This window comes from Ambystoma mexicanum, chromosome 1q (genome assembly GCF_040938575.1).
Source record: "Ambystoma mexicanum isolate Mex_15411 chromosome 1q, UKY_AmexF1_1, whole genome shotgun sequence".
NCBI classification, from domain to species: domain Eukaryota; kingdom Metazoa; phylum Chordata; class Amphibia; order Caudata; family Ambystomatidae; genus Ambystoma; species Ambystoma mexicanum.
This window is the reverse complement of record NC_090922.1, coordinates 1,139,207,471-1,139,232,753: the sequence shown is the minus strand read 5'-3', so window position 1 is coordinate 1,139,232,753 and position 25,283 is coordinate 1,139,207,471.

Here is a 25,283-nt window from a genome sequence, read left to right as displayed (position 1 = left end):
CCGTCGTTATCTTAAATAACCTTGGTTGTGTTTTAGGCTATCTTGTGTGGGATACATTGACCCACTAGGCTCTGCTCTGTGACATCACTGTGTGCTGCTTTCACCAGAAACAACAGAATGGCCGCCAAAATTCACTATGCGTGCTAGAAACCTCTGAGAAGGCCGCAGGGAAACCAGAAAAATAGGCTGCCAATCTACTTTGCCTTTGTCAGTGGTAGAACAGGAGACCACACTGCCAAAACCTGTCATTGGGCTGCTCACAAATTAAAATGGAACTACCTGAAAAGACAGTGCTGCATTGCCAGGAAAACCCAGAAGTGCTCTAAAATCTGTTTTTCCTTGGCTATTGAAATTGTAAAATAATGGTTCCCAAACATCAGGAAAGATCCAGCATCCTTGTGGGGTGTTAACCATCATCTTATTTACGAATCCCCATAAGCACAATGTCAGGAGAAGCAGATTTCATCACGAGAATATCCACATTTAAAAAAAGGCTTGCCTGGAAAAATCTGTCAGAATATGGGCGCAGTACCGCTGCCTGCCTGTATCAAAGCTGTCATTTAATTTCACTGTTAGCGTAAACTGGTACATTAAGATCTAATTGTTGAAAAGAAGAGACTTGCCATCAAAAGCAATATAGGTTGCTACTATTCAATCTCTATGTTTTAAGAAGACTGGAATTAGAGATCTGTGTGTGTACTTGTTGAAAATGTAAAGTATCTTAGCAAAGACAATTTGAACAAATTGTTTTAAAGTGAACTGATACCAGCCAGGGGACTTCAAAGCACATTCCACAGTTTGCCCCAAACAAAGGTGCCTTCCTTTTGCTCTCTGCCCAGGAACTCTCAGTTAGATGCTAATGAAAGGAGGAGGAGATTTTGCTCTGCTTCTCTGCGGAGAGACAATAGACATCCTGGACTGAAAGGGTATGCAAATTCAAGTGTCAACAGAAGCCCCTGCCAGCAGGAAGAGAGGCCTGCATTGCTCGTAGCCCAGCAAACCATGGGGGCGGGACCAGACAGATTTGTGTATCTTAACCCACAAGAAAATATCTTTTTGAAAAAAGACTCACAGAGAACTGTGCAAAATTTGTAAAAATCTATAAAACAGATCTTGATAACCTGAAAATTCTGCTCACAACTTGAAATTACTCTTCAGTCAGAGACAGGACTACCGAAATTGTAATTTTGTAGCAATTGTGATGATGCTAGAAATATGAAACTTCATAGGATTATGCCCAGATGTCATGCGCATATATGTAGAAAAATGTGGACAAATCTGACATTGGGTACCCAACCAAAAGTGCAAAAAACTGTCAAATCTGAACTAAAGCTCTCACTGAGCTGGGTCTCGGACGGATTCTTGCTCTACTAAATCTGTGATATAAATATGTATTGCTAGCAAGTTGGTTGTATTGTAAATATGATTTATATGAAAAATAGATTCACTGTACAGAAACACAGGGGAGGTACTCCCTGGATTGTAAAATACAGCATTATCATGGCACCAGAGTTCCTTCTCAAATCAGGAGAAAGGACAGACCCTAACCAATCGGATTCCTAGAGGGTGTGCTTAGTATAATTCAGCCTATCCACCCCTTTGGGAAATACATAAATAGGGACAGTTTAGGACCTAGAACAACACAGATTCACCCATCAACTGATTTACTGGTGAAGCACTTTGCAGGAGAAACCCATATCCAAGACTCCCGAACTTTGAAAGCAGGAAGGCCAAATTCCAAAGCTGAACCCTTCTCAGCTTGGCCTTTAAAATCTTGAAACCTGATTTTACCTCCAGACTTCCAAGGGGCACAACAAAAAGAAAACAAAAAGAACAAACAGGCTGTGCTGTTTCTGCTTTCTCGCTAAGAACTCTTGCTAGAATCCAGAGATCCAAACCAGTAGAGCAGAGCTGTAACCAGATAGCTGCAACCCAGAACCAACCCGTCAGATCCAGTCCAGGGGCCGTGCAGTGTACAGAGTGCCGTGCTGAGTGCAGAACCGAGCACCCTGAATCCTGTCTGGTGGGCTAGCAGAATTCCAGTCCAGAACCCGTTGACCAGATCCTTGGCAGGCCTATTCCAAACAGTAGTTGTGAGTATCTATAGCATAGAATTGTCCATAGCCAATATCATATCCTTAAGTAATCCTATCCAAACCATTCTATCATATCCAGAACTGCATTGTAGAAAATATCTTGTTTTCCTGAATCTTTCCCTCATCCATATAGTCCTTTGATAATAGCAGTGATAATATCATCTTTGCGCAAATATAGTTGCTGAAGAAAGACAAGCGTCTTGGCAGATTGAAACCATCTGGAGACGTCGCTGGATTGGTGGCTGTGCTGTCGTGTAGCTTGTGGCTTCATAGACTCCCTAGTGTAAAGAAATTCCTATTTGTAATTCAAAAGCGCATCTTTCATTTGAAAATCTTGACTCTTTCTGAGAAAAAATGACCACTACTAAAACCTCTGTAACTTCCGTACTGTGCATGCTAGAAACAAAATGTAAGTGTCAAATTGAAGCTAACATCCTCAGCTTTTGAACAAACCTAATTGCTTATAGTTTCCCTACAATCGCGTTTCTCGCACGCGGAAAAGTTTGCCGCACATTTTTGTTTGGCTCAATTTCATCACGTGTAAAACAGCTATTCTTTGCATCCGACCTCAGAATTTAGTTTTCAACCTGCTAGTTATTTAATCATCATTGCTTGTGTTTACCTGAAACTATACAAAATGGCTTGCACTAGTTTTGAATCCAATTAAGTGAATTACATCAATGTTTCAGTGTTTTTAACCATTCATTCCAAGCCACATTCAAAAGCATTGGACCTGTCTGCAATAATTCCTGTTTCTGTCTCTATGCTTGCTGGGGGGAATTGGGATTGAAACTGTATTTGTTGAGTGTGTATTCCTGAAACCTGTTTTCTCTCCTTCCATCTCTTTATGCTGCATATTGGGGGGGGGGGGTGGAGTAGTGTGCAGGGAGAAAGAGTGACATTGCATTTGACTGAACCCACACAAGTATTATTCTATGCTGCATTATTTTTCCTATCCATACTCCTTCTGATTAAAGAGATTGTTGATTGTAACATCACCCCAATGGTGATCCTTGTATAAATATTAATAGTGTGATATATATATTGTTCAAATTCATAAAATAAATCTTTTAACTTTGCAAAACAGCCTGCTTCCTGGTTCAGTGAGACTGGGCGGGATTCAAAGAGAGGGGCGTGATATAAGGGTACATCATTCAGAAATAAAAGAATTTATAGACAAAAATACATAAGTAAGGGTTCCAGCTGTGCATCACACGCTAGGCATTGACTTAGGTGGAGTGCCGGGTTGAAATCACTACAAGATTGGGGGCTCGTTCCGGGATTTCTGAATTAGATATACCACTTGTGACAGTCTAATACAGTGTGCTAACTAACAGGGTACATAATCCCTATTGGGCTACCACGCTGTGTTACACTGTGAAAAGCACTCCTCAATAGGAACGCTCTAAGGAATTGGTCTGTTTTGTAAAAATAAAATAAACTTCTGTAAATCAGGAAGGAAATCAATATTTCCAGAATGGCGACTTTGGTAGAAATGAATATGGCTAAAGAACACCTATTGCATAAGTTATTTGTACGAGGTGAATGAACAGAGCATGATCATAATGTGTGGTTGAAGGCAATCATAGAACAGATCACTGCAACAGGGTTAGACCTATTGCAACACCAGGGTCCATTACATATGGCCCTGAGTGAACTATATATGGCCCCTAATGCAAAGGAAGAGCAAAACAAGATTGCCAAAATAGCGGCATATCTATACCTACATATTGGAGCAATACAGGACAAATATGCCGAGGGCCAAGATCTGGCAAACAAGCAACTGCAGGCATTAGAAAAGGCCCAAACTGATCTGGACTCTTCTGAGCAGAGGCTGCAGAGGATCCAGGAATCAGAAAAAGAAAGTAGGCAGTGCCTAATCAAAATAAAAGAAGACCTGGGTATCCTGCAGCAGGAAAAGGCAGAACAGGATACCAGAATGCTGGCCTTACAGAAGGAGTACCAAGAAAGTTTGGACTCTCTACTGCAGAGCCAAATAAAGCTGGAACAACAAATACATTTCAACAGGGCATGCACAAAGCAGGTAGTCACCCTGCAATGCCACCTAGATAGAGAAAAAGAAAAGAAGAGAGTAATAAATTAATCCCGAAAGACCTGGACACCCAGGCAGAATTTGATGAAGAGCACCAGAAAGCTGGTGCACTCCAAAGACAAAGGGATGACCTGGTGGCACAGAGGCAGGCTCTTGCTCAGGAAAGGGACACCTTAGGCCAGGAAGTCTATCATTTAAAAGAGAAAATAGAAGAAAATCGCCTGGCCCTTCAGGGACTGGGTGACCTCCAAAATGAGCATGAAAGATTGTTAGAGCACACCAGGAGGGTGGAGGATGCTCTAGCAAGGAAGGACCAGGCCAGTATGGACAGGACTCAGGAGGTAACCCTCCTGCAGCAAAGACTGGCCCAGTACTCTAAAACAACACAGGAAGCACAAAGAGAAAATGAGGCTCTCTGTGAGAACAATGACAGGCTCCACAGACAGGTAGCCATGCAAGAGAAATTGATAAAAACCAGCAAGGCCTTGATAGAGGAACAGAAAGCTCAGATTCTCGCATGGCAACATGGAGCAGGGGCTGAGAGGGACGAGGTTCGCTGGGAAAGGCAAACACCTGAGCATAACCTCAGGAACCCTAGCACCAGAGGCCTTCATCTCTTCCAATCCCTGGACTCTGCCACCCCCATGTGCACTGGCGCACATTAGCCAAGGGCCATGGGGATGGCAGACTTCAATCCAATCAGGAATATGAGGCTCATAGACCAGCTCCTCCCAGGAATGGATGGGCAGGCATCTGGGTATGGGTTCCCAAGTAATGTAAAATTTAGTGGGGAACTCCATGAGAGTAGGCCCACTAAGGGCATCCCGAAAACCTCTGCCCAGCTAGGACAGTAGGGGGGGTACTCATGAAATCCTGGGAGCAAGGAGAAATCAGAAGACTCCTCTGAGCATCCCAGGACACAGGGGACTAGGTCCCTGCTTTCTGCCAGCCATTCCCAGGCTCACAGAATCTGGAAGAGCCTAGAAGACCAGATGGGCACCTCTGGGAGCAATGCCTCTGAGTCAGAGGAGGAATGGACCAGGGTTACCCAAACCAAAAAGGCCAATAAGGTAAAAAGGGCCTTGCTCAAGGATCCCCTAAAACAAATCAAAGCAATAAGGAGCGTCATCACGCCATATCATAAGAACGGGAAATATTCTGTTTGGGAGCACTTAGAGCTCTTTGAACAGATGATGGAAACTTTCCATTTGAAGGACAGCCAAAACTGTATTCAATATGTGAAATGGACCTTCTCACCAGAATACTCCAGCTTCTTTGCGGGTCTGGAGGACCAAAATCATTCTAGATGGTCCACTGTAGGGCGGCCATCTTGAAGCATTTTTCTGTGCATAGAAATCCTCAGGAGGCTCACAAAGCAGCCTACAACTTGCAATGTGGGGAAGATCCGGCCCCATAGGAATTTGTGCAGGAATTAAGGCATGCCTTTGCACAGACTACCAGAAGGGTGCGCACTACTTTTTTCCATGCTCTCCCCATGTACATCATGACCCAGCGAGATTTTCACGAGAAAAGATCACTTGACTGGGTCATTGAACAGGCCACACAAATTCATGCGGTGCAAAAGCCAGCAGAAAGCAAAAATAATCAAAAAAGCCCCAACCAACCAACACCCATGCTGCTGCTAAGGTGGCAGAGGTGAAGGTTGCCCCCATGTTAGATTTGGAGATGGGGGCGCCTAAAAACCTGACTGCACAGAATCAGAATAATCCCAAGCCCAGAAGGTCCTCGGGCCAGTCACAAACAGGGAGCCAAGGAGGGAGTCCCACAAGTGGGATCCCTCACTCCCTTGACTACATAAGTCCCTGCTACAAGGGGAACAGACCCATCCTGGGTTATGTGTGGACTCCTCCAGCCCAAGGGTGGGGATCCAACCCAATAGCAGCTAACCCAGGGAACTTCCCCCCTCACTTCCCCCAGGAGGGCAGAAATTCCCCAAATCCTGGACATAACTTCTCCCCCAGGTACCTGCAAAACTTTCAACCCCAAAACCACCCATCCTTCTTTTCCCAATTTCCTGAGCCCAGACAACCTAATCCAGGAGAGGGGAGGCCAAGGGAGGAGGGGTACCCAAACTTTCCAAACCCGGGGTATTTTCAGAGAAGGGATAGCTACCCTTCCTGGGATCAGACCAGGGGAGACAACAGAACCCCGTATCAGCCTGAGCGGGTGTCACCACTAGAACGCCAGGTGCAAAACATGGCACAGGATCTGGGTTGCATGCTGAGGGCTCAACAGAACTCTCAGATGAGCATGCCGGCGCAGAATGCCTCAAACACAGGACCTGGTGGACGGGGGAAGAACCCCAAGAACCCACCGGTTCCCAGGGAGGAGGCACAAGGGGAAGGGGGGTATAAAGCCTTGGAGGAAGCTTCATTCCTCACTTGTAAAAAGCCCATGGAAACCCAGGAACAGGAACCAAAATCTCCTGCCCCTGAAAGTCTGCCACCCAAGGAGAAGAGGGGGGTAGGAGAAACAAAGAACCCAAACAGACCCATTTTGAGGAGGAGGTACAAATCTTCCAATTTGAAGGAGAGGGATCCTCAGAGGATCCTGGGGAAAGGATCTTCTCCTTCAGAGATGGGGGAACTCCTCCCAAATAAAAATGGGTCCCAAAGGATCCAAATCCAGACTGGGTAGATGTGGGGATGGAGTTAGCACCGCCCATCATCCAACCCCAGAACCAACAACATGAAAATCCTCTGGTTCAAACCCATCCTGGTGACAGCCTCCAAAAAGGGGGGCATCCCAGAACCAGAACCAGGGGAACCCAAAACTTCTCCCATATCTAGTTGTCACCTTTTCTTTTCAGTTTCCCAAGACTCCCCACAGAATTCTGCCCAAATCTCTTCTCTATCAGTGTCCAAAACTAGAAAACTAACCCACCAGTTGTCCAAAAATGTACATTATCTGTGCCCCCTTGAGGATAAGGAGGGAAGATTCTATGCCCCAGTGCAAACACAGGGGCAGTGTACAATTGTGGCCCTGGTGGACACTGGATCCCAAGCTACCCTTCTGTCAAAAAGGGGCTTTGATAAACTGAATTCGGGAAGGGGGAAGAAATACCAAATTACTCTTCAGAACTTCGACAGGAAGGAAATTCCCGTCGAGGGGACTGCGGAATTGGACATTAAAATTGGGCGACACAAGATGAAGCACCCGGTCATATTCGTAACTCCAGAGGGCACCCCGTGTTTACTAGGGAATGACCTCCTGCAAAGGTTGTCACCCCTAATAGATTGTGTAAACAAGGTCCTCTGGACCCAGACTAGCCGACCATTAAAATTAAAACAGAGTGTCAACCATGTTAGTTTAAACGGCACCTGCCACATGGTTGAACAACAATCTGACCAAGTAGAATTTCACTTCCAGAACAACCAAATCCCAGACGTGACAGTAATAGCAGTAGGACAACAAACTGGTGATGGGGGGTCCTCTCTATTTTTGAAAATTAACCTTCCTTCCAGTCTAAGGTGACATTCCATACTGGAAGGAAACACACTGACATTCTTTACGAATTCACAATCAGACATTCCCACTCCTATAGTCCAGAAAGCTTAGAAATCAGCTCGAAGCCTGGCTGATATTCTCAACCGCTTTACCATTAGTTTGGACCCAATAAACTTCAAAGCTTGGTCCCGATTACCGGATAATCCCATGGGCTTTGATGACCCAGAGAAAGCACTTAGGTCAGCTCAACTGCTGCCTTATGCAGTTGAAATTCAGATTGGAGAGGAAGTCACCATCCCAGAAAGGATGCGACAATTCTCACTGGAAGTGAAAGTTAAAAGAGGACAGAAATTGAAAAACCCTGATGCCTATATTCATCTAAATGCTTCCCTCCAACAGCAAGGGTTGGGGGTAAACCCAAAACCACTAGTTAATATAGAATATGACACCATTCCAATAGAGGTGAATAACAGCGACTTAAAGAGTATCACTCTAGCCTCAGGCACCATTATTGGAATGGCGGTTGATGACCGACATTTCTCCATAGATTTAGGCAATGAACTGTTAGGACCAATCCCCAAGGACGCTTTTGACAGTGATAGTGATGACAACACAACACCAGACAGGATCTTTACCCGGCATGGGGGAACTTCCTGGTGTACACTTCCTGCCCTTATGGTAAGGAAGGTTTGACCTGTGACTTCAGGAGGGCTGAGGGGATTTTCCAAGTCGGCTAGGACTGCCTTTCCCACCTGAAGCCACCAGTACAAATCAGCACTCCGACCAGGGACTTCTCCACCCAGCTGGAGGAGGCCACTGAGATAGCAAAACCGGAAGTCTTTGCAGGCTTCATGCAGATGGTTGAAGGGAGAGTCAACCTAGCTGATGCCTGTGAGACTCTGGAGCAAAGGCAAACATTGAAACAAGTTTTCTTGGATTTTCAAGATCTCTCTGCGGTGGACTCACCGACATCCACACAACAACAATTCCCACGGACCTGGGCATGACTCCAGTGTTTGTGAAGCAATATCGCTTGCCTCTCGCATCAATGGAGTCCCTTACTGATATAATTAAGAACCTCGAGTCCTGTGGGATAATCCATCCAGACCATAGCACCTTCAATAATCCGGTGCTGGGGAGTTTGAAGCCAAACAGCCAGTGGAGACTGTGTGCCGACCTTAAGGAGCTTAACAAACGGGTCCATACTTCCCGATGGCCTCTTCCCTACATAGACCAAGGGCTGGCCCATATCCAGGGGTCACAGGTATTCTCTGAAATTGACCTGACCAATGGCTACTGGACTGTACCTGTCAGTAGGGAGGACCAATACAAGCTGGCTTTCACCTCAGGGGACAGCAGTACACATGGACCCAGACTCCCTTCGGATACATCAACTCCGGCAATGAATTCAACGTTTTTCTACATAAGATCCTGCCCGACCTGGGTGACAGGGGTAACTTGTCCTATGTAGATGATGTTTTCATCAAAAGCTCAACTGTGGAGGAACACATAGCAGAGATCCGTTATGTTCTGACGCAGTTGAGGGCTGCCGGAGCAAAACTTTCCTTTCAGAAGGCACAGTGGTGTAGAACCCGTGTCAATTTCTTGGGGCATGAGATTACTCCTCAGGGTCTCTGTCCCCAGGAAAAGAAAGTGGAAGCACTCCAGAAATTAAAAGACCCCACAACTCTGCGGGAACTAAGGAGCCTCCTTGGACTGACTAATTACAGTAGAAAGTTCATTGAGGACTACGCAGAGATCACAAGACCCCTAATCCATCTTTTGAAAGGGGGGGTCAAGTGGGAGTGGGTTCCAGAACGAGGCAGTAAGACAACTCAAAAGAAGCCTCTCACAAGCGCCTTGCCTAGCTTACCCTGTCAAAATCAAGGAGTTCTTCTTGGAGACCAGGTTCTCAAATAAATGCTTGACTCAGTATTATATCAAAAGCATGACAAGTCAATAAAGTAATCTCCTATGGAGTAAAACTTTATTCTCTGTGGTGGAAAAATTCAACAATTGTGAGAAGGCACTCCTGGCAATGGTGTGGGCATTGAAGAATTACTGCCCGTTTATCCAGGGGGAACACATCATAGTGGAGACTCCACACCAGCCTCTGCAATATCTCCAAAGTGACAGAATCCGGGCCGGAAATGTAAGTAATTCCCAAATTACTTCCGGGATTCTGTCAATGCAAGGCTTTCCTGTGGAGGTCAGATATGGCCAAAACAAGAAGAGTCCCCTCGCGCAAGGTCTGGCTGACTTGCATGATTGTGCCAGAGAAAACTGTCTCGAGGACGAAAGTCTTAAAATCAAGGACAACATGGAGGCATACTTTAATTCCCCCACAAAGTCTTTGAAGAAGACAAGTGTGAGGGAATCCCCACTGTCTATGTGGATGGATGCTCCTACCATGTTGACAACAACGGAGAAAAATAACTTGTGGCCGGCGTAGGGAATGCATGGGTGAATGAGACCCCAGAACTCTCCGCTGGCTACACGATTGGTCCTAGAAGTAGTCAAGTGGCAGAGTTGATGGCTGTGCATCAAGCCATCCTCACTGCTGTCCAACACCAACTCCACAAACGGGTCATAATCACTGATTCAGATTATGTACGGAACGGCTTTGTGGAGCACCTGGTTAACTGGAAAACCAGAGGCATGCTATGTGCTAATAATAAACCCTTGAAACATGGGAAATGAATTCAAAACATTGATGATCTGGTCACCTCGAATGGGATGACCATCTACTGGAAAAAGATTAAGGCTCATTCTAAAGTAGAGGGACCAGACAGAACTGGAAATGACTTAGCTGATCAGCTGGCCAACACCGGAGCCATCCAAAGGGATCTACTTGAGATTGAGTCCCTGTTGGGGAAATCCAGTTCACTGCTATCACTAGGTCCCAGACAAATGCTCACAATGAACTCTCAACTGCACAATGGAGTAAGGAGACCCCAGATGCTGATTTGATTACAGCTCAAAGAGGGGATCCAATGATTGGTAAGTTTTATCAACACATTGAGGACCCTGAGAACTTTCCTTTGATGGATACCGATTACATAGGGAAAGAGGACCTCAGAGTGTTGATAAAATGTCCAAAAATGTTCCGAATCCAAGACGGTTTGTTGGTAAGGAGATCCCTAGCTGGCCATGATCAGTGGGTGGTCCCTGCCTCATTCCGAAGCCTGATGTTAAGTCACGCACATGATCTGGCCACTGCTGGTCATAGGGGGTTTCATACAATGCTTGAAATCTTGAGAGGTTGCATACTGGCAACACATGGGTTAGGACCTCGAACAATACTTGAAGGGGTGTCTTGTGTGTGCACAATTTCAGCCGACATCCCTCACACACTGTGCGCCTCTCCAAAAGAGGGGGATGACACTGCCTTGGTCAGATTTAAAAGTCAGTTATATCGGGCCCGTGATTCGCTCCTTTAGGGGAAATAAGTACATGTTGACCGTGACATGCTTGTTTACGAAGTGGGTGGAATGTCTCCTGGCCCCGAATTGCAAGGCAGAAACAGCAACTGCCCTGATGATCAACCACATCTTCTCGCATGTTGGACTACCCCAAAGGATCAAGTCAGACCGAGGTAGCCACTTTACTAGTGAAGTAATGACAAAGATGTGGGAGATACTTGGGGTCAAAAGGAAATTACACATTGCCTACCGGCAGCCACTAGTGGTGCAGTAGAGAGATACAACAAGACAATTGTGAGCATATTAAAAAAGTTTGTGGCAGATTCTGGGCCCAGTTGGGATATTCGATTACCTCTTGTCCTAATGGCCATCAGATCTACCCCTTCATCTGCAACTAAAATGTCACCGTTTGAGCTGATGACTGGATCAGTGGTGCTTCCCCAGCATTTGGTCTACAGAACCCAAGAGCAGACATTAATCAATGCCTCCACAACTCATGAGTATGTTGAAAATATAAGAAAACACCTTCAAAATGCTTTTGACTATGCTCAGTTAAATCTAGAAAGATCTGCAGACAGCATGAAGACCCACTATGAATTAAAGACTACTAGAAAAGAGTACCATGTAGGAGCCCGGATCTACTTATACAATTTCCAAAGGAACCAGGCCAAACACTGCACATTTTTGCCTAGCTGGAGGGGACCTTTTGAAATTGTAGACACAATCTCACCAGTCGCCTACAAAATCTGCATCCCTAAAGGCAGTTTGTCAGAAGGGGAAGATGAGTGGGTCCATATTGACCAACTGAAGTTTTGCCATCCTAGACACACTCTCCAGCAACTGGAGGAGTCTCCTGGAAACCCAGAGGGGGTCCCTCCCGCTCCCTAGAATTCCCACTATAAAATATTCCATCTATATAGTTAATAAATGGCAAATAGAAAAATGTGTCCTGATTTGTCAAAATGTATGTGTCTGCTCCACTACATCAATAGTGGTGGGGAAATGTCTACAAATGTGTTTTTGCTTTGTCATCCTAGAATTGGAAACCATGGACACTAAAACCAAGGAGGACCACCCAGGGACCGGAAGGAAATATCCAAGGGGCCTGGGGTATCACTCCATACTCACATCAGGACTGGGCGAGGAGAACTGGTCGATCCACACCTGATGGGAGAAGCTGACGAATTTTGCCATTTGAACCAAAAGAAAAGATGATGAATTTTGCCATTTGAACCCAAAGAATAGAAACTGATCATCCCAGTCTCGCGACTTCTCTTGACGTATGGTCAAGACCAAATTGCGAGTGGGGGCTTGTGGGATACATTGACCCACTAGGCTCTGCCAAAAAAGCCCTATGCGCGCTAAAAACCTCTGAGAAGTGCGGTGGGAAACTGGAAAAATAGGCTGCCAATCTACTTTGCCTTTGTCAGTGGTAGAACAGGAGACAACACTGCCAAAACCTGTCATTGGGCTGCCCACAGAGTGAAATGGAACTACCTTAAAAATGGAAATGATGCATTGCCAGGAAAACCCAGAAGTGCTCTAAAATCCATTTTTCCTTGGCTGTTGAAATTGTAAAATAATGGTTCCCAAACATCAGGAAAGATCCAGCGTCCTTGTGGGGTGTTAACCATCATTGTATTTAAGGAATCCCCATAAGCACAATGTCTGGAGAACCAGATTTCAACACAAGAATATCCACAATACTTAAAAAATGGCTTGTCTGGAAAAATGTGTCAGAATATGGGTGCAGTACCGCCGCCTGCCTGTATCAAAGCCGTCATTTACTTACACTGTTAGCGTAAACGGGTACATTAAGATCTAATAGTTGGAAAGAAGAGACTTGCCATCAAAAGCAATATAGGTTGCTACTATTCAATCTCTATGTTTTAAAAAGACTGGAATTAGAGATATGTGTGTATACTTGTTGAAAATGTAAAGTATTTTAGCAAAGTGTTTTAAAGTGAACTGATACCAGCCAGAGTACTTCAAAGCACCTTCCTTTTGCTCTCTGACCAGGAACTCTCAGGTAGATGCTAATGAAAGGAGGAGGAGATTTTGCTCTGCTTCTCTGGGGAGAGACAATAGACTTCCTGGACTGAAAGGGTATGCAAATTCAAGTGTCAACAGAAGCCTCTTCAAGAAGGAAGAGAGACCTGGATTGCTCTTAGCCCAGCAAACCATGGGGGCGGGATAAGACAGATTTGTGTATCTTAACCCACAAGAAAATATCTTTTTGAAAAAGGACTCACAGAGAACTGTGCAAAATGTGTAAAAATCTGTAAAATATAGGTTGTTAACCTGAAAATTCCACTCACAGTTTGAAACTACTCTGAATGCTATGTTCAGAGACAGGACTACCGAAATTGTAATTTTGTAGCAATTGTGATGATGCTAGAAATATGAAACTTCACAGGATTATGCCCAGATGTCATGCACATACATGTAGAACAATGTGGACAAATCTGAAATTGGGTACCCAACCAAAAGCGCGAAAAACGGTCAAATCTGAACTAAAGCTCTCACTGAGCTGGGACTAGGACAGATACTTGCTCTACTAAATCTGTGGTGAAAATATGTATTGCTAGCAAGTTGGTTGTATTGTAAATATGATTTATATGAAAAATAGATTAACTGTACAGAAACAAAGGGGAGGTACTCCCTGGATTGTAAAATACAGCATCATCATGGCACCAGCGTTCCTTCTCAAATCAGAAGTGAGGACAGACCCTAAAAAATACGATTCCTAGAGGGTGTGCTTAGTATAATTCAGCCTATCCACCGCTTTAGGAAATACATAAATAGGGACAGTTTAGGACCTAGAGACACACGATTCATCCATCAACTGATTTACCGGCGAAGCACTTTGCAGGAGAAATCCATATCCAAGACTCCAGAACTTTGAAAGCCGAGAGGCCCAATTCCAAAACGGAAACCTTCTCAGCTTGGCCTTTAAAATCTTTCAACCTGATTTTACCCCCAGATTTCCAAGAGGCACAACAAAAAGAACAGCCGGGCTGTGCTGTTTCTGCTTTCTCGCTAAGAACTCTTGCTAGAATCCAGAGATCCAAAACAGTAGAGCAGAGCTGTAACCAGATAGCTGCAACCCAGAACCAACCCATCAGATCCAGTCCAGAGGCCGTGCAGTGTCCAGAGTGCCGTGCTGAGTGAAGAACCGAGCACCCTGAATCCTGTCTGGTGGGCTAGCAGAATTCCAGTCCAGAACCCGTTGACCAGATCCTTGACGGGCCTATTCGAAACAGTAGTTGTGCGTATCTATAGCATAGAATCGTCCATAGCCAATATCTTATCCTTAAGTAAACCTATCCAAACCATGGTATCATATCCAGAACTGCATTCTAGACAATCTCTTGTTTTCCTGAATCTTTCCCTCATCCATATAGTCCTTTGATAATAGTAGTGATAATATCATATTTGCGCTAATATAGTTGCTGAAGAAAGACAAGCGTCTTGGCAGGTAGAAACCATCCAGAGACATTGCTGGATTGGTGGTTGTGCTGTCATGTAGCTCGTGGCTTCATAGACTCCCTAGTGTAAAAAAATTTCTGTTTGTAATTCAAAAGTGCATCTTTCATTTGAAAATCTTGACTCTTTCTGAGAAAAACCGACCACTACTAATACCTCTGTAACTTCCGTACCGTGCATGCTAGAAACAAAATTTAAGTGTCAAATTGAAGCTAACACCCTCAGATTTCGAATGAACCTAATTGCTTATAGTTTTATAGAACTCAGAATTGAATTTATATCCTGCTAGTTATTTAATCATCATTGCTAGTGTTTACCTGAAACTATACAATGTGGCTTCCACTAGTTTTGAATCCAATTAAGTGAATTAAATCCATTTTTCAATGTTTTTAACCATTCATTCCAAACCACATTCAAAAGCATTGGACCTGTTTGCAATCATTCCTGTTTCTCTCTCTATGCTTGTTGGGGGAATTGGGGTTGAAACTGTTTTTGTTGAGTGTGTATTCCTGAAACCTGTTTTCTCTACTTCCATCTCTTTATGCTGGATATTGGGGGGGATTGAGTAGTGTGCAGGGGGAAAGAGTGACATTGCATTTGACTGAACCCACACAAGTATTATTCTATGCTGCATTATTTCTCCTATCCATACTCCTTCTGATTAAAGAGATTGTTGATTGTGACATCACCCCAATGGTGATCCTTGTATAAATATTAATAGTGTGATATATATATTGTTCAAACTCATAAAATAAATCTTTTAACTTTGCAAAACAGCCTGCTTCCTGGTTCAGTGAGACTGGGGGGATTCAAAGAGAGGGAAGTGATATAAGGGTACATCATTCAGAAATAAAAGAACTTATAGACACAAATACATAATTAAGGGTTCCAGCTGTGCATCACATGCTAGGCATTGACTTAGGTGGAGTGCCGGGTTGAAATGACTTACACTTGGTAGCCTTGAACATTAATCCGCTAGACCACATGTTTGTTTACGGTTCCGGACGGGTTTATTCGCCATTTCTTTTTGTAAAAGTATTTCTTGTGTTTTACTCTCCGCGCCATACCAGGTTTGATTCCTTTGTTCACCGTCTTTTCACGGGCTTCTACGCAGAAACCTTCCTTAGGCACCTGTATGGCTGGGGGGGACAGGATGTGAGGGAGGGCTTTAGGACTCCCTGTTCAGGACAGCCACCCTGCTGTGTGATTGACAGCTAGGCTGTGTGAATGGGGGAAAACTGCACAAAAAGCAGGTCTCTGGGTCTGCAAAGGCAGAGTCGCCACTGGAACGAAAGAACCGATGAGGAGCTGATGTAAGAGGACCCCTACCACGACTCAACCGCCCAGTGAGGCCCTGCACCAGGTCCGAATCCTCAAACTGCTGCGACAGAGAAGATCCTCCAGGAATCTTCTTCCCCTGAGCTGGTGGGACCAACCAGTTCACCCAAAATGCAAGCCAGGACTCCCTCCTCTGGTAGAATGTGCTCTACAGAGCTACAGTGGGCCGGATAGCCAGGACAGTCGGACCCTGCTTGATTTTTAGGTGTGCACCTTTTATTCATTGCTTTGCTCTGCTGCTGGTTTCTTCCCTGGGTAGTGCAGGACCCTCCAGTCTTCCTACTTCATGCCAGTCCGACAGTCGCTTTAGGAGCCGTGACCCTGCAGGAACTACCAGGAATGTCTGCTTCAGCTACAGCTTCTTCTCCATTTAAAGGTACTGTGCAAATCCGGTTGTGTGTTTCGTTCAGCCGCGTTGAAGGTGTGTGAAACCTTAGCCCAATTGGAGGGGTTGTCCTTCTCTTCTCTTTAAACTAACATTTCTGCTGACCCACTTTGTCCGGAACTCTTCTCAAAGACTTGCGGACTCAAAAACCGCGAGCTACCCTGAACTGTGTGATCTTGAGCAAAAGACTTTTGTCCTATTGACTTTGGCCCTAAGCCTATTTGATTTGATTCCATCACTGTAGTTCCTCTTTCTAGATTGCCCTGCTTACTTAACTGTTGATGCTGCTCAGTTTTAGCCGAACTTTGTCTTTCCCTCCCCTTTGAATGAATAGAGTGCCAATTTGCTCCCACTTCATTTTGTGAGCTTAACTTGTCTGGAAACTATTGGGAGTGGTGTGTTGTATTAAGAGTGTGATTTGTCAACTGCTTTACTTTAGTGAACTGTTATACAACTGATGTGTAAATAAATATATATTCTTTTACTCAGAAACCTTGAGTCAGTGTTTGTTTGAATCATAGTAATTGCTGTCCTTTGTGTAACTATTTGATACTGCTCACTTACTCTTGAGATAAGTCTGGCTGCTCAGCCATTGCTACCACTTTTACTGTGTAGTACAGGCTTGTACCAAAGGTGAATTTGTACTGTCACTTGCACTCTTAATTGTGTATGTTGTTCCCAAAGCGTACTGCATATAATTCTGCCTAACATCAACTCCATCCACTGAATAGCTTTTAAAAAAATAAAGATGTTTGGGATGATTGGATGATGATGATGATGATGATGATGATGATGATGATGATGATGATGATGATCAAGATACAGATCACAATCCATCACAGTCTACACAGGAATGTACATTGCTGCTGGCAAGCAGACACCAGCGGGGAAGGACAGGTGGATAATGTGAGAGCAGAAAGAGAGGCAGCAGTAATAGAAGATAGCTGCCTACCTGTCTAAGGTCTATTATAAAAAGCAGGCATCCTGGCATAAATCGTATCATCAGGGGCCACCTAAATGAACATCACCCACTTCCACCATCCACACCTCCTGCATCACATTCAGAAGAACACAGCCTGTGTGTTAGCCCTCAATGAAAATCCAAAGTGTGGTGGTATATCACATAGTATAACATGCACAACATGTCAAATATTCCAAAAGGTTGTGTGCTGAGGAAAGGCAGAGACCAATTTGGTACCACATCTTTTGAGACATATTTAGTGCAGCACCATGCACAGACATGGCAAGAGCTCAAAACACCTCAAGTGCATACTTCCCTATAATGAATGACAAGTAGCATATCAACACCAGTCAGTACAATTACCCCCACAAATACTATCACTGTTGCTTTGCTTGGGACCCAAGCCCGTCCACAAGTTCCCAGTGATGTATATCAGTAGTAGGCCATAGTGTCAGGCTAGTGTTGAGTATACATTTCAGCATGAACACAAATATCATCTGGAAGGCCATCTGAAGGAAACCTCACTGAACATGTCTGTGTAATGTAAATCTTGCCATAATGTTGGTAAGAGACCTCTTGTCCTTCTCTTTCTTTGAGAAACCTGGATTGACAAGGCTTTTTGGAGATAGCTGAACACTGCTCAGAACTTTCCAGCCATTGTTTTTTCTTCTGCATGTCCATACCCAAATTGGAGAATAATGTTATGACCACAATGGGATGAGTACTACAGCCATCCCAGTGTCCACCAATACATCTCAGCATGGGTATATCGGCCATTGGTGAGAAAATTAATTACACGGTCACCAAAGCACCCTGGGTAGCCTTCACATTCTCTAACAGGCAAAAGTGGTCCTGGAATAATGCAAGGGAGCAGCAGATGCTTGTCGACACATGACAACACATTGCATGCAAGAATTTCACGGCAGAAGCCACAGGTGAGTTGGTATCTAGGAGAACATGGAGGAATACAGGCAAAGTGACTAAAGCCTCTACCTTTGCAGATGGGCTTTGTCATGGCACAGCATAGATCAAATGTCATGGCTGAGTTGAGAATCAACAAAACTATATGCACATCCTCTGCTTTGCACATGTACTACACCTGTTATATTATGTTATATTATTAACACTTGTAAAGCGCACGGTCGCTCAAAGGCATCATGGCGCTGGAAAGGAAAATACTCAGTCAGAGAAAAACCAATGGAAAGGCCAGACTTAGAATAGATTAGTTTTCAATGCTCTTCTAAATCCAAAATGGTTAGTAGTGGCCCTAAGTGGTGAAGGGAGGCTGTTCCAAGGTTTTGGCCGCGGCAACAGAAAAGGCTCTACCACCAAGCCTTTCCCGGTTAAACCTAGGGACAATGAGAAAGTTAGAAGTAGCAGAACGGAGGTCCCGGTCCGGAATGTATCGGGTAAATTTAAACTGCAAGAATTCGGCTCCCTGACTATGAATTGCCCGATGAACAATGCACAGTGATTTAAAATTAATTTGCTGATTCACTGGGAGCCAATGCAGTTGCCGAAGCACTGGCGTGATATGGGCACCATAAGGGGAGCCAGTGGCCAGCCTAGTAGCAAGGTTCTGCATACGCTGAAGACGATATATAAGGCTGATAGGTTGAGACAGATAGAGCGAATTGCAATAGTCCAGTCGTGAAAGGACTAACGCGGCCACCACAGGGGGGCGGAGGGCTTCCGGGATCATGGGCATGACCCTCTTGAGAATTCTGATTTGATGATGGGTGGACTGGCACATGACCGTAACCTTGTTAGACATAGACAAAGAAACGGAGAGGGTAACTCCTAGGTTCTTTACTTTACTAACTGGATTAGGTAACGGGCCAAGGGAAGAAGGCCAGAAAGCAGAAGTCCACAGTAAGGGGTTAGGGGGGCAACCTACCAACAATCCCTCCGTCTTATCACCATTTAACTTTAGTCAATTCTGATCCATCCAGATCCCGACTGCCTCTAGGCAATCATGGAGGCAAACTGAGGCCTCAGACTGATCCTGATCCAAACGGATCAGGATTTGTGTGTCATCCGCATATGAGAAACAATTAAGCCCAAAAGAGCGGATGAGACAAATCAAGGTCCAGATGTAGATGTTAAACAGAATTGGTGATAAAGAGGATCCCTGAGGGACACCACAGGTGAGAGAACAGGAAGGAGAGAGAAAGAGTGGCATAGCAAGGGGCTGTGTGCGATCAGAAAGAAACAAAGTAAACCAAGCAAGAACAGAGCCAGATATCCCAATCTGTGAAAGGTGAGGGAGAAGGATGGAGTGGTCCACCGTGTCAAATGTGGCAGAGAGATCTAACAGGATCAAAGCCCCAACTCCGCCAGCATCAACAAGTCTGGACATGTCATCTTGTACAGAGACAAGGACACTTTCCGTACCTCTCCCATGCCTAAAACCCGCCTGAGCATGATTAAAGATTTTGGAGGATTCCAGAAAGGAAGACAGGAGAGGTGTAACCAAAGATTACAAATGTTTAGACAAAAACGGGAGCAAAGAGATAGGGCGGAAATTAGCAGGGATAGTAGGGTCCAGAGAAGGCTTCTTAAGGAGAGTAATAACCCTTGTGGATTTCAATTCCGGGGGAACAAACCCAGACTGACAAGAATTATTTATTGCCAATGTAATATCAGTCAGGATGTCAGGTGCAATCGTCTTCATATTAGAGGCAGGAATAGAATCCTCAGGAGAGGACAATTTTATCTTTAAGATGGCTGCCAGAACTTCTACTTCAGTAAATGAAGGGAAAGAAGACCAACCAGCCATGTTGTCGGTAGAAGGGACAGGCACAAAGCTGGGGCTTTCAGGAGGCAAGGGATTTGGCGATGTTAGCTCGAATAACATCAATTTTTGCAGTAAAGAAAGACGCCGGGTCATTGCACAGTTCCTGACAGGGCTTAACCATAGAGGTAAGAGTCTCTGAAGAGGCTAACAAGTGCATAATAGAAAAAAGAGTTTTTGGTTTGCACATGGCACGTTCGATTTCCTGAGCAAAGAAAGTGGATTTTGCAAATTTAACACTTGCCAGATAAGTGGACAGGTTGCGTTTATATAAATCTCTAAGCTCCGGATTGTAGCAGATTCGCCATTTACATTTGGCTTGTCTGAGTTGGAGACGAGCAGTTTTTAGCTGGTCAGTAAACCAGGGTTGGGAAGGAAGTCTACGGCCTTGAGTCAGTTTCAGTGGGGCATAGAGGTCAGCAACAGTAGTTAAAGAATGGGAAAGTGAGGTTAAAGATAGTGGCTTCAGGGGAGCACAGTTAGAGACAATATGATCGGTGAGTGCCTTTAGGTCAGCTGAGCACCAAGAGTGCAATAGCATCTTGGGAGGGAGAGATTTACAAGGGGAGATGATTGGTAAGAAAGAACATGAAACTAAGTGATGGTCTGACCATGTCACTGGCTCAATTGGACCAGCGCATAACAAAGAATATTTTGCAAAAACTAAATCCAGAGTATTACCATGTAAATGAGTAGGAGCTTGGACCAATTGATGGAATTGTAAGTCAGAAAGACTATCAAAGAAAGATGTAATTTCAGCCGAATTAGACATATTAGAATGCAGGTTGAAGTCACCCAAGATTACATGGTTGGCAAAATGCAAATTCAGATTTGCTATAAGGTCAGCCAGACCTTTGCCTAAGGATCCTAATAGATCCGGGGGGTGATAAAGAGCAGGAGATGGATAATCCTAGAAGGCGGGATAGTACACTGAATGAAGAGCACTTCGACACTAGGTGTGTGGGGGCAGGGTAGCTCAGCAACGGTGTACTTCTTATTAAAAATAACAGCAACCCCTCTGCCCCGATTAGGTGGCGGACGGTCGCGATGAATAATGAGGTTGGTAGAGGGCATCGCTTGGACTATAGCCGGTGCCGAACTTGGCACAGCAGATCCGGTTTCCTGCTAGTGAGCAGGTCCCAGATCTCGCCAGTATGAGCTGGAAGGGATCTAGTATTTAATAGGCATAAAGAAGGGGCATCTAATGTGGGCTCCGTATGAGCTGCATTAATAATAGGCGAAAGATCTGAAATTGAGGTAGAGTGGTTCCAGCCATCTGGCCAGATTGTATCAGCAGGTGCCAGGGAGAGCAAAAAGCACCTATCTGGGCGGCCCTTCTGCCCCTTCCCGGCACGGACAGGCACAGACGGGCTTGCCTTAAGCGTGCCTTCAGCACGGGCGAGCGATCCTGCACATAAGTGCGCGGATCTGAATGGGAGTGAGGCAGGGAGGCTGGGCTCACGGGCATAGAAAGAGGACTGCAGAGTAGTCCTAGCCAAGTCAGCTCGCTTCAACTGCCGGAGTTTGTTTGTTTGTTTGTTTGTTTATTTGTTTATTTGTTTGGTAATGCGCACCAAGCCTAAGGAAGACGGGCGCAACAGAAGCAAGAAATCTTAAAACTTAGTTACAGTGCAAAGCTAGCAATACATAGAGCAGTGATTGCTATAGGAACAAGATACAGGGTACAAGATTCATTAAATGCAAAGCAATGGTCTTAGTGAGTCAAGGAGGCATTAACAAGAGTATCAATATATGCACACCTACGTACACACAGCGTGCCCAGTTAACCAAGCTGCAATGTAGTTTGGTGGAAGCAAAGGATCGAGGAAGGGCCAAAAAGGTAGAAATGTAGTTCGTCAGTTAGGTGTCATTGGTATGAAACCAATTGAGTATCTTATGTCTTAATTTAGGGTACGGTTGTATTTGTCTGAGGTCAGTTGGTAATTTGTTCCAGCATTGTGCAGCTTTAACTGGGAAACTAGTTCCTCCTGCTGTGGAGTGTTTGAACCTAGGAATCTCCAGCATAAGTGAGTTGGCAGATCTCATAGGGCGGGTAGCTGTTCTCCTAGTAATTTCGTCCATTAGGTATGGTGGTGCTAAGTTATTTAGGCATTTGGAGGTGAGGGATGCTGTTTTAAGGAGAATTTTGTCGTTATTTTCAGCCAGTTGACCTCTTTTCTGAATTTGGTAATATGCTCTCTGTAGGGGATGTTCAATGCTGCCCTCAGGGCGTTGTTCTGCAGTCTTTGAATTGTATCTGTAATATATTTGTTGGCTCCTGAGTACAGGGCATTACAGTAATCTAATCTTGTCATAATAAGAGCATTGGCTAGTGTGGTACAACTTGCTATCGAGAGGTATGGTCTGGAGGCTCTGATGAGTTTGCAAGTGTACGTTGTTGATGAAGCAAGGGAGTTGACATGCTTTTTGAGAGTAAGCGAGGAGTCCAAATAGAATCCTAAAATTTTAACTACAGATATCACCTTGATAGGGTTGTTATCAATGTTGAATGATGTGTAGTTTGGGCTGAGTTTTTTTGGATATTAGCTTCAGAGCCTAGGATTAGCAACTGTGTTTTTTCGTCATTCAGGCAGAGGCCATGGGATGCCATCCATGCCTGAATGAGGGTGTATATTTTGTTCACCAGGGTTGAGTCCGCCTCGAAGTTGCCCGAAAGGGGTATGAGGATCTGGGTGTCATCTGCATAGTTAGTGTAGGTGACACCCAGTCTATCCAACTTATCAAACAGAGGTTTGGTGAAGATATTATACATAGTAGGGGATACGCAGGAGCCTTGTGGGACCCCACAGGTTATTTTGATAGGGTCGGCACTGGCTGAAGAGAAAACTCTCATGGTCCGGTTAGCTAAGAAGGATTGGACCCAAGCTGTCACATCATTAGTGAAGTTGGCGGCAGATTGGAGGTGATTGCATAACACTGCATGGTCCACCAAGTCGAATGCTGCTGACAAGCCCAGTAGGAGAAGCACAGCTATTTTTCCATTGTCCTTTAATTCTTCAATTTGTGTCTTCAGGTCTAGCAGCGCTGTTTCAGTGCCATGGAGAGGGCGGAAGCCCGATTGTCGTGAGCCAAGTAGGTGGTTGGCTTCCAGGTAGTCCTGGATTTGTATGTAGGCAGCTCTATCTAAAATGTTAAGGAGAAATGGCACAGTAGTAATGGGTCTGTAATTAGTAGGGATGGTGGGGTCCAGAGTTTGTTTTTTTAGTAATGGTAGAACCCAAGATTCTTTAAGGTTGGCTGGTACTGTATTAGTTTTAAATGAAGCATTTATCAATTTAGAGATAAAGGGGGCTAGGTCTCTAGCTGCATCCTTTATTATCTGTGCTGGGCACGTGTCGCCTTTACAATTCGAAGGTTTGAGGGATAGTATTATTTTTTCTGTTTCAATTATGGAGATAGTCTTAAAACTAAAAGGTGTGGTTGTCCTAGTCACCGAGGATTGACTAGTTTGTTGGTCAGTGAGTGGTAGTGAGGCCTTTTTTTTGCGATTTTGCATTGTAAGGACAATATTTTATTCTATAGAGCATTTTGTAAGTTAGTACACCATGCTTTATCCTTTGGGGCATTATCTACTGGTTGGATTGGGCATTCTAGTTCGCGGAGGATGGAGAACAGCTCTTTGGAGTTAGATTTGGCTTTCTCAATCCTATCATTGAAGGTATTCTTTTTGGCTTTGGTTATTTATTTTTTGCACATTTTTGCAAATTCCGTTAGGTAATTTTTGTTATTTTCGGAGGGGGAGTGGCGCCAAATAGAATAAAGTTTTCTTTTTTGTGATCTTAAGGATTTAAGTTGGGGGGTGAACCAGGCATTTAGGTGCGCTACTTGCCTGGCTCTGCGCAGTTTGACAGGAGCTATTGTGTCCAGTGCCTTCGTCATAGCATTGTTGGAGGTATTTACCAATACGTCAGGGTTGTTATTTCCCGTTCCAGATATGGCAGGGAGGAGAAGAGGGATACGTTTTTCAGCAGTAATATCCTTCTTACTTCTGATGGGGAGAGGTGGTGCTATGTTATTAGGCTTGGGGCTAAGGAGGCCTAATGCGGCAGAGAAGTTTATTAAATGATGATCTGTCCAAGATCGTGGGGCAATATCGGTAATAGTGATGTTGCAGTTTAGTTTGGATATCCAGCCAAGGGTCCTTCCTTTGATATGCGTAGGTGAGAGAACTTTTTGTGTAAGACCGTGGTCATTTAGTAAGGTTGCAATAGATCCAGCATGTTTATTTTCAGTATCATTAAAGTCTAAATTGAAGTCTCCCAACAGTAGTGTTTGAGAGTGATCTTTAGTGTTGTCGGCTAGAAGGCTTGTTAGGACATCTTCAAAGGTACCTAGAGGCCCAGGGGGTCTATATATCAGGTGGATCGTTAGAGTACGGTTGTTAGAAAGGGGCAATTTGGCAGTGAGTACTTCACAAGATGTGAAGGGAGTTGAGGTGGCAAGTCTAATGTGGTGGGTTGTTTTGAAGATAATGGCTAGGGCACCACCTCTGGCATTAGGCCGGTCTACTCGAATGATTTGGTAATTGTCAGGTACTGCTAACATGAGCGTTGGTCCTGCTTGTCATTGTTTAAGATGTCTGCAATTTCAGTAGCATGGGCTACCATTGATCTAGAGTTTATGAGGGACCCTGTTAGCGTTAGGCTTCTGCCAAGGTTGGCAGTTGGCGATGTTTTGCGAATGAGGGTATCTCGGGAAGAATGATTTTTGGGAGGTGTTAGGTCAGTGGTATTGGCAGTTTGCATTAATGCGGACGAGAGGTTCTTGGACCGGATCAAAGTTCGATTATTGGTGTTGTTAGATACATTTCTGTAGGGTTTGTAAATGGGAAACAATCTAGACCTAAGTCTCAAGTTTCTATCCTTAGGGGGGTTTGTTATGATGGCAGTGGCCATAAAGGTTATGATGGCACAGGTAAGTAGTACTGTCTGGGCTGGTTTGGTTAAGTGGGCCGCAGTAAATTAAGCCGCAGTAAATTAAGCAGAAGTCAACGAACGCTAAGTATGGCTGTCAGAGCAAGCATTCAAGTCACTTCATTCAAACACTGCACAATTATAAAATTCTATATGCAGAAAACGTTCCTTCTAATGTAATTAATAATGCAAAGGCAATCAGAATTAAAAGCTATAAAATTAACTATTCGCAGTTAACAATTCGTCAGCTGTCCTCCGAGGGAGCAGCTTACCTTTCACAGCGCGGGCGAGCGATCCTGCACATAAGTGCACTGATCTGAATGGGAGCGAGGCAGGGAGGCTGGGC